Consider the following 11255-nt stretch of genomic DNA (forward strand, 5'->3'; position numbering starts at 1 on the left):
TTAAGTTCTCTGAGATATTTGTAAAGAAATGTGTTTTCAACCATTTCATCCCCAAAAAAAGTCCCAAACTTAAAATCAACTCTGCAGAAGCTGAACAGTGCAGAATCTTCACACAGGTAGGTGTTTGCACACTTTGTCTGCAGCCTTAAATGTTGGCAAAGCACAGACTGAAAATGTTTTTCATATTTACAGTCATAGATTTTAAAAGAATGACCATTGCACCTTTTATAGTAACAAAACAGAAATGCAAGTTACCACAACTGCTTTACATTCTTGTTTCTAGTCTAATAAGCTGCTGAAAAATGTAGATGTGAATGATTAGATAAAGAAGTAAATAGCTAGTTGAAATAAGCACAGTATTTTTAAATTACGTGTTGTTACTCATACAGTGACTAAAACCCACAGTATTCTATTGTGTGAACGGACAAACAAGAAATTCAGCTAATGCCTGTTAAAGTTAGGAAATATCTCTCTACTATAATTAAATGGCATGGATCAAGGAAGCATCATCTTATCAGGCATGAAATGGATTCCATTCAATACAATTAAACATTTACTTTTCCCTATATCCTTATCATTAATATAACTCTCTGCCATGCTGAAATGGCAAGGTTATAAACATGCAATGATAGAGTATCATGAGATGCCTGTATCTATCAAAGAAATAGCACAGAAATCAATACAATAGAGGAGGAGGATCCCAGGAACTCTAAAAGTGGCTGAAGGAAAAAGATATCTGCAGGTATGCCGACATCCTTGTGTCTGTTCTGTGACAGATTGTTTCAACACTGCAGAGGTGTTCCCTTTTTTGCTTTTCCTCCTATAGCTATAATAGAAACATCTCTCAGGAGACCTTGAACATGTTCCACTTAAATATTTGGGTTTGTATCTATTAGAAAATCTGTTTCCCATGCACCTTATCCTCCAGAAATCACTTGGTTTTCAGAACTGAGTAATATAATATCTGTTCTGCAGGAGATAGAACCTCTGTTGCCTCAAAGTCAGTCGCAGTAATCAGATTCATTGGGGTACACTGGCTACTAACTATCCAGATAGGGAAAAGTACAACGCGATGCACCTGAGAAAGCAAGCTAAAGTAGTTGTGATTTGGGTCATTGCGAAAACAAAAATACGGTTTAAAGACTGAAGCAATGAGAAACTGTCATTGCATTTCTGTGTAGCCAGAGAGCAATAGTCCTGTGAATAACTGAGCAGAATTTAGTTCTTAATATTTCTAAAATATATAGTAATGAAAATACGTTCTATTTTATTACTCTAAAATTGGAAAAGCCACATACATTTTACATACAAGTGATGTGGTGAAACTGTTAAATTGGATAAACTCAATTAAAAAATAATAAATTAGGTTTTTTTGCTCAATCTGGAATTTTTAATGTTTACCATTTCTTACATTAACTGAAAACTTCAAATAAGTGTCATTTTGTCCCAAAGCATTGAACTTCTTCATTTTAAAAATAGGAAGAGAGACCAGGACTATTTCAGAACCAGGTTTTTTTGGGTGAGGACAGTAATTTCATAAAAATGTCATTTCCTCAAGAGCAACTTCAGTAAAGCTAACTGACATTTTCTAAAAATAAAAATTATTCTGTTAGCCATATTCCAGATGTATAAGAAGCACAGAACCAAGCCTGAAACTCTTCCAGGCACCCCAAAAGAACCACACAAAGGTACTGTGGGCAAACAAAGCACCTTAATTATGACTAATTGAAAATAAGATAAGATATTGGAATAGTAGAGGCTAGCCTGGTGAACAAGCACATGGATTTTGTTAGCTGTTAAATCCAAAAAGCAGGCACCATTTGTGTTTTTATAATTCTATACTGTTCTGTTGCTATGTAAAGCTTATTTATTTAAAACATTCTTGTAACTCCCCCACCTTCATGTGAACAGTTTTGGGAAAGGATCCTTGCTACTGAACTACAGTAAGAATGGGAAAACCTAAGTGAAATACTTTAAAAAACATCAACCACAAGAGAGTAGTAAATATGCTTGTACCAAAAAGACTGCCATTAATTTTAATGAGATTTTCTCATGTGGAAACATTTACAGGATTCAGACCAATGTCTAAAGTGTAGCATGTACCACTGTTGGTAATAATATTAAATTTGTTCTCTAACGTTGTTGTACTATAAAGTAATTATAGGTGCATTTGATGTGGAAGTGATAACTATGGAGTTTACTTACTTTACCCAAAGTGCATTCAAATCTAGCTGGCCCACTGGGCAGGTGTGGCTGTCCACATCAGCTACTGAAGCTGATGGGACGCATCCAGGATTTTGGAGGCATTTGATTCCTCTGCTTGAATGATCCATTTATAGTTGGGTGAACTGGGGATAAGGCTGGAAGCTTTACCACTGGATCGCTTCAGTCATACTCTTTGTCATCTTTAATAATTCTTTTCTGTGAACCAATATAATTTCAAACCAATTGCTCGAGGGGGAGGAATGATGAAAGAGGTTCCACATTCTTCACTGAAAAGTTGGAGAACTAACAGGTTGTTCTCTTGATTCTTTCAAATACAGAAAACCACTAAAAGCAAAATATTAGCTGTCTGCCCTTGTCTTCTGACCCTTCAAACAAAATAATACATAACTGATAACCAGACAGAAAGACCCAGATCTCCTTTTGTGTAAAGGCCAAAATAGCTTCAAGGCTCTACTTCAACCGAAAGGTACTGCATTATCACCCAGGCCTGACTACATTCTTACATGGTAAAACCAGAGCTAAATCCATTGCCAAACGTGGTCTGAGCAGTTAAGGGTCTCCTGACAGGCCTAGAAGCATGAATTTGAATATATCTAAGTTTTCTGATAAGTACAATTTCTGATTCTTCTATATACTCTTTGTTTCTCTGTGATAAACGGAGCATCTTGTGAGAAGTTACAGGCTCTAGAAGAACACTTAACAGTGTCCAGACAGGTCAAGAAACAGGTGGGCTTAAGGAGCAAGGGGACTGTGCAAAGTTTGGAAGACCAAGGAGACAGAGTCCTATTAATTCCTTTCTTCCTCTTCCTACTAGGAACAGAGTGAGCTGGTGACACTGATGACTTCCAAAATCCCAGCCTTACAATCAAAACTTTACAGAGAGTTATGCGGTTACTAGAGATGGAAATAATATATTCCTCTATGCATAATGAACTTTGTTTTTTAATATTATTTGACCTGTGATGTCTGCTCACTAGCATGAAGGATTAAATGGGAACTGGGGTTTTTTTCACCACAGTCTGTTTAAATGTTTGAACAGGCTTAATTCACCTCTTCACTTGGTTGCACTTTCATAGCCCTTTCCCATCCACTTGTCAGCTTTCTGAAAGGTCCCTCTCAGATTGGCCAGCATGAACACAATCAAATCATATAGGGGAAAATTAAAAACAAAAAGCTGAACAAAATAAAAGACCTTTCCATCATGCAGTTGTGATTTAAATTTGTATGTATCCAAATATTTCCTTTGGTAAAGCTTTTCACAGTCCCCTGTGCAAAGCAACAATCTGCTGTTAACAGGAGATAAATTAAAGAATGGAAAATTATAACACACATTCCACCTGCATATTGGCTTTAACACAAACATCAATCATTTTCCAAGGTAATTAGTATTGTGCTGGCCTGCAGGGACCAGGCAAATGAAAAGGGTAAGATTTAATGCTCTATGCAACATGCATAAACACATGCACATCGACACACATGCACACACCCACAGCAAAGAGTTTTTTCACTGCTAAAGAGCTTGCTGTAAAAGCTCCCTGTGAATGTGACAAATCTCTTGAGACAAATTTAAAAAATAAAGAGCCATATACTGATCACATTTATACAGAGGCAAACCCAGAATAACACCACTAATGTCCACACCATTTCTCAAAGTTCACACAGAAGCAAATGAAATCTGAATCTGGCTTAAAGTCCTTGCCAAGTTCTCAGGCAACAATACTTTCTTGATTAAGCAACAGGCCATGAAGAACAAGGAGCTATTGTCCAAGTAGCTGGCAGCAGACTGATTAATAATAGCACTAGCGGACATCTGAGACATACTAAAAGTTATTGAATTCATTAAGCTAAATTCTGTTGCAACTTGAAATCACTGGGAGTCTTGCCACTGATCACTGTTTAGGCCAGCCTGTCATTATTTCCCATATAAAATAGGCAATAAAGCAGCAGCGCCAAAAAAACATTGAAAACCAGAATTGGACAGAACCTTATGAAATACACAAGTTGTGAAACCATTTAATTTTAGAAGCTGGGGATGGATAACAACTCTAATAGAAATCAGATTGAAAAGACTTATGTTACTATTCATCAGATAATCTTAACCCCAATACGCTTATTAGCTAATACAGTAACACACTCATAACTGATAAGTTTTGTCTCTGCAGACTATATTTTTTTTTGTTTTCAGCACACACGCACCCATGCACACAAAAGTCAAATGAACAATTCTATGATCCCACACTCACATTAGGACATTCTAGTATCTTTTTAAATCCATGCACAAAGGAAAAATACACCCATCTTCATTATTATAATTAAGCTTAAAAAAATGGAAAAGGATGTGCAAGCCACCACTTGAGAGTATGTAAATGATTTAGAGGATGTCAGATAAATATTTTTTTAAGAGTTCCTACAGTTCTAATTTTTGTCCCCTCTCATTTTTTACCTTTTGTTGTCATTTTAACTGGAGTCACAGACAGTTCCTGACCACTAAGCCCAAGAGCAGCTTGGTGGCTAGATGCAGGGAATCTAATGCACTTGTGATTATTATTGCCATGCCATTCTCTCTCAGTTTGTGCCCTATGCTAATTCAGAAGATGAAAGATTAACCTGGTTATTGAGAAACTTGCATAAAGCCAGAATACCCAGCACTTACAGCTGCAGAGCAATACATGGGCTGTGCTTAATACAATAAGATTTGGAGACAAAGGCCACAGAAGAAGAGGGATTTCTTGCCTTCCTGACAATGCTGCAGCCTGGAAACAAGCAGGATTTGCCGCTCAGCTGTTGCTCTGGGATGATACAAACTGGAAATATAGAATAAACCAGGGAGACTTTCTACTGTTATGCTGTAAATGCCCAATTCAGGTATCATGGAGAGAAAACAGGTTGCCCAGATCAGAAGGCAAAGAGTTGGTGTTGCAGCCTGAACAAATTAAGCCCCTTGTGGGGATACCTGAGCTAGCTCTCAACCCACCTTAGGTGTAGGAAGCAGCATGGCCCCGTTCTTCTAGCAGTCTGTCTAGACTAACAGGCTAACAAAGCTGGGAAGAAAGCTCTGTTGAAGTGATTAAACTGCATTTAATATGAAAATGAGTTGCTCAGGGATAGCTCTATGTCTGTACACCCCTGACACTGGAAGCAAAAATCAACCGTGGAGAAAAAACAGATTGGAGGAGGTGGCACAAGGTCCTCCTGTTCTCTTGCATCACACATAACAGCAACTCTGGAAATAGTTCTCTGTGACCAGTGTTACAAGCTCATAGATCTTGCGTTTTATTATTCAGCATCCAGTACAGGAACCAGCAAGTTGTGTAGAGGAGAACAAGGAGATTGGGACTGGAAAGTGCATGAGGGAGAAGAGCGTGGAAAAGATGGGGCAAGGAGATCAACGTGAGGGATGATAAGGAATAGAAAATAGAGTTTTGACATGGATCTCAGGCATGCATTGGCTAACTGATAGCCTAAAGACAAGAAGCTGGTAGAAAAGGATGATGCTGCACAAGGAGTTTGAAGCCTGGAACTGAGAAACATCACTGGGGAGGGTGCAGTAGTAGACTAGAGGAGGAGAGACAGCAACTGGATGAGGAGGTAGGAAAAAAGATAAGACAGAAATGCTAAGCAAGAGCCTGGGTATAGAAACAGAGCAGGGAGAATGTGAGTTATGATCACACACGTTGCTATTCTTCCAGTATTTCCTCATGTGGAAGCCAAAAGCTTTGTAATTTATGAATACTTTTAACCCCCTTGGAGGTCTAGTGAAAAAGAAATTCTGCACAAATGAGGTCAGCTTTGCTTTCCTTCCAGGGCTCAGGGTGTTACTAGTTTATTCTTTTCCCCATGCTGTGGATGACCCCCAAAAAAATGACACCTATCCAAGAGTGGAGAACAATGTCTAGCCTTTGCTGTTGGGCTTGATTGTCTTACATAGATACTGATGATAAATTCAGATATTTTAAGAGACATCAGACATAGAAGTATACTTATTCAGAAGTAGCATTTCTCACTTAAAAATCAGGCACAGGTGATGAGGAGGGTGTGTGGAGGATTTTTGTTTGTATTCTTTTCTTTTGCTTTTATGTATCTGCTCTTGAAGAAATCTTTGGAAAGTAGCAATTTATTCAGAGCCTGTCACACAGCTGACAGTCTGCTTCTGCTATCAAGAAATACATCTTGTTTCTGTTGAGTTGGTTTGACAGACACTTGTAAGGTTTCTCTGCTTTATGTCTCAGCTCCAGGAGACATCCTTACAGAAACAGAATATTCAATCTATTCCACTTGTGGCTAACAGATTATTATTATTTGTTTCTTATCCCAAACCATCAATACTTGGCAGTCTGTCCTGAGCCACACTGCTTACATTTCTTTCCCCTGTTTGCTAGATGAGGTTTTCCCTGTTATTAACTTCATTTTCTTGCACATAAAGCTGACTGGTGAGGCTCTTTGGGACATTGCTGTCAAAATGATTTTTCAATAGAAAACACTGTTTCTGCAAAATTTAAATTTTTTGCTGGGAAAATGGAATGAATGCCCAGCACTAAACCTGCCTCAAGGGTCATGGTACCTCATGGGATATGTCATTCCAGAAATGTGTATCTGCACCCTAGCTCAAGGGTCAGACATCACTATATGGTGCCCTGTGATAGGAGGTATTGGGTGGGAGATGGCAAGGAGGCAAACACAAGAAAACAAGAAGGACCAAGGGATGTGCAGATTATATTTCTGTGGGACACTTTCATCCTCTGAACATGCAGTTTAAGATTAAACCTTTATTAAGGTGAGATTTCAGCACTTTTTAACAGATGTTTTGGGGATGAAGGAAAATAATCTGTGATCTGACTTCAAGTCATTTGACCATATTTAAATAGTGGCAACATTGTACCACTAAGTCCTGATATATCCAAGGTACCATAGCTCAGACTGTGTACTATGCAAGTGTGGTCATACAGCTTTAAATCAAAGCATGGCTTTGTCTTTCTTACATATGCCTTGTGAAGCAAAAAACATTCACTAGTTAAATATTTTAACCTGTTTTATGATTAAACCGAATTCTTAAATTTTTTTCTGCAGGGCAGAAATGATGACTTTGCATGTCTGACTTCAGTCTAAAACGTATTATGATCCTGATGGTCTCACCCGCAGGACCTTGTGAGAACCTGCCCTGTCTTATGTGCTTTAGATGGTCAAACGAGTTCAAGGATAACTCATAGCAAAACCCTTCACTGCAGCCTCACCTCTGTTGAACCCCCTCTGACAGCACTGAAAGTCATTGCAAGAAAAAGAATTAGTCAACCTCCAGGAGGTCAGTGCTCTTTTGTAATCAACTCCCTCATTTCCACTGGTTCAACAGTGCCCAAGGAGCCTCAGTCCAGAAGAAACAGAATTAACACTAAGGAAAAAGTTGTCTGAAGCCACAATACCTGGATTGCAAATTCTACTGAATCTATATTTCCCCAGAATGTAGGGTTTGCAGATGTAGAAAAGATGAGAAAGGCTTGGTTATAGTATTGTGGTACACCCATTGCTCCCCAGCTACTATGGCTATACCAGACATAAGTGATTTTTTGCCTTTTGAACTTGAATTCAGCATTTCTGTTGGTAATACTACTAACTTTCATGTAGGGTGTTTTTTTTCTATAGGTCTGTATCTCATTAATTTCTCAAAAATAAATTCTAGGCATCAATAAGATCTCTGTGGGGTGTGGTGTGTAAGAGGTCTTGTCAAACTTGTGCCAGGAGCTGAAAGTGCTGTCAGGCAGGGAATGCTGGAAGAGATGTTACACGGTCTCCTTGCAAAGGCTACTGAAATCAAACCTAGTCTGGCAAGTCTGCCTTGCTATGGATTTCCCACCCCACCCAGTCAGAGGGGATGAAGCACACTGGCCAACAGCTGGTCATTTGCACTAGTCTCACCTCCTGTCCCTGAAAAAACAGGCCTTGAGTTTCTCATATCCCACACACGTACTAACAGGTACTTTGATCATAATCTCACTGTACTTCTCTTTCACTGTGAACCACTCCACCTGTGAAAAGAGGATAACAATAAACCTTCACATGAGAGAGTTACTTAGAAATAAATTAATGATAATCTATGAAAAGTATGGTCAATCTAAAGATGAGCTGCATTTTAAAAAACATGAAAAATGAGTTATTCCATTGCTAGAACAGGATTTGAAGGATTTTCAGGATTATGCAGAAAAAGACACGTGATGCTACATAACAAACGGGAGGAAAATAAAATACTGAAAAGTACTTAGCATCACTCCATGGTCTGAATGAGACAGAGTTTCCACGAGAAAAAAGATACACTTCCATATATTCAAAAAATATATTGTATGGTTCATACACGCAAAGGTGGCATCTGGAGTGTCCTGTTTCTGACTGAATAATTTTAAATCAACAGTTGTATGTAGGAACTTTCCACAGTTTGCCAAAAAACAAGAGGGATAGCTGTTTCTAAATATATTAAGAATTTTAACATAGAGAAAAGAAAAATTTAGTTCATGATGCTACAAAATGGAACAGCACTTGGAGTTTGTGAAGAAGATGAGCCTAAGGAAAAGCTCACAAACAACTTCACAAGCAAATCAATCTTACTTCTTCTCATAATGATAATCCTTCAGTACATACCATACCTGAGACTTAACCCATTATCATCAATAGGATACTTTGCACTGACTTATGATCAGCCCTGAAAGCAGTGCAATAAACAAAAGGTGTTTTAGGTGAAGAAAACTTCCTGCCAACAAGATCTACCAAGATAGAGATCCTTAAAACTGTAGTGCTCCTTTGCTGAGGTTCCTGCACAAAAGTCACCCAATTCTTATTACATAGATGCATCATTGCCCTGTAATCGAAAAGAAAATGAAAACCAGCACTAATCAGATCAGTATGTGTTAGTCAGAAGACACACACAGTAAGACAATATATGGTAAATACATTTAGTAGAACACCCTTCAAGATGAGCTTTCTGCTCACTTCCACAGAATACTGTGTTGACAAGAACCTTGACAATGCAACTTACAGCTCTATTATATGACGGATTTTCAAATAGAGTCATCAGAAATATCACCTAAAGGTACTTCAAACTAGTTCATTATTGACATGATGCTCTGGCTACAGTACACCCTCAGATTGCCATTGTCATTAGTGGAACTGTTCTCACCTTCTTTGATGTACCTCTCAAGCACTATTATCTTCTAATTCAGTAGTTTATAGAGCAACACACCTCTTCGATGAGAGATGGGAAGAAAGAAAGAGAAAATCCTTCTCTCCTGCTTCAGTCATTTCGTCACTATGATTGTACATGGAGATATACCTTGCTTGGAAAGTTTCTGTAATGTGAGGAAGGTGGATAGATCTCCACAAACTGTGGGTAGGTAGGACACCCATTGAATTTATTAATACCATTTTTAAGCAGTATGAGCTCCAGTATAACCCCAAGGAGGCATCTTCTGGCTTTACTTTTTCACTTATATTCTGTAGTTCATATCCTCTATATAGCACAAGGCAGTACTCTGAAGGGAGGAAAACTTTTCAGGAGCTGAACTGATTCAAATGCATGTTTGCATTTGAATCCAATTCCTACAGGTATGTAAATGCAAACAGGTGGAAGGGAAACAGCAAGATGTCTGTACCTTCTAAATAAGAAATGAAACAGCCTTTTGTGTTCATAAAGGAAAGGACCGCGTCAAGGTCATATCACTGTGCTGTAGGTCACTTTATGCCAAGAGGAACAGATCTCCTCACAGATTATTTGCACAGTTACAACATCCTAATTCCTCGTGTTTCACGCACTGAAAGGGTCCACATCAGTCTCTGAAGAACAATCATTTCTGACTGCACTTAGAAAACCCAAGTCTACTTCTCATCTTCACTGATGCAAAATATACCGTCCCTGAAAGTAAAGGGCTTTTGCCTATGGCAAAATAGGCATAACAATTGATAAAGGAATTAGGTCCTAAGTATGGAAGTCAGCTAATCAATACACATACCAGGAATATCCAAATGGGTGGAAGCAACAAATTTATGTCTCAAAATTATAATCCATTTCGTCATGACCATACAAGTCAGATTTTCTGGAGAAAAAAAAACAGCGAGAGGGATAGAAATAATACAGCCATTAAATCTGTACTTGTCATTTGAACACGTGAACAGATGCTTCCTATACTAAATAGGGGAAAAAATAGAAGTTCTTATTTAAGTCTCTGGATGGCTAATAAGCAATCTTTTCTAGACTGAGCAACCTGCTGCATTTTTATAAATGAAAGGTGAGAATTTTACACCAAGTACCACCAGCAGCTTCCAGACATCCTCACTGTCACATAATGATAACAGTGAACTTCCTAGTTGCTGCATGTATTTGTCAGACTGGTCCTCAAAGCCCAAGTTTATCCTCCCAGGAAATAAAGAAGAAAGAAGTGCAACAATCGGTAGGAAAGCTGTTTGTGCATCATACTTCAGAAGTAAAAATCAGCGGGAAATATTTCCTTCTCCTTCCTAACTTGACACATATAACTGAGTGTTTTGATGCAGCTATGTGTGTGTAGCTGTGTTCAATAGAGTGAAGTTCAATCACTGAGATGGGAACAACTGCAGATTACAATTAAAGCGGCTGGCATGTGAAGATCTGCAATACCAGAGAGAAGTTGTCAGTCATCAAAAATGGGTAAAAAAATCGTAGCTTGGATTACATCTTACCAAGTAAGGCTTTGTATGAATTGGGTAGGATTTTTTGAGAAAAAATACTCCCTCTTCCCAAAGCAACCTGACAATCGCCACCTAAATTGGACTTGGATAACAAGGTGATATAAACACAGACACCTTCAGTACTGGGTCAACAGTAGGTCAACTGTCCTACCAAAACTCTTATTACCCACAGGGAGACACCAGCATTAACCCTCAAAGGAAATGGTTTGTGTGGACAGACTTCAGCATCCAGTGAACAGTAAATTCACTGATTTGCTGATACAAATCTGTTCTAGAAGAAGGTTTACCTTTTAGTAAGACCTTCAACATTTTTTAACCCACCA

Source organism: Tyto alba, unplaced genomic scaffold (genome assembly GCF_018691265.1).
Source record: "Tyto alba isolate M040663 unplaced genomic scaffold, T.alba_DEE_v4.0 Super-Scaffold_18, whole genome shotgun sequence".
NCBI classification, from domain to species: domain Eukaryota; kingdom Metazoa; phylum Chordata; class Aves; order Strigiformes; family Tytonidae; genus Tyto; species Tyto alba.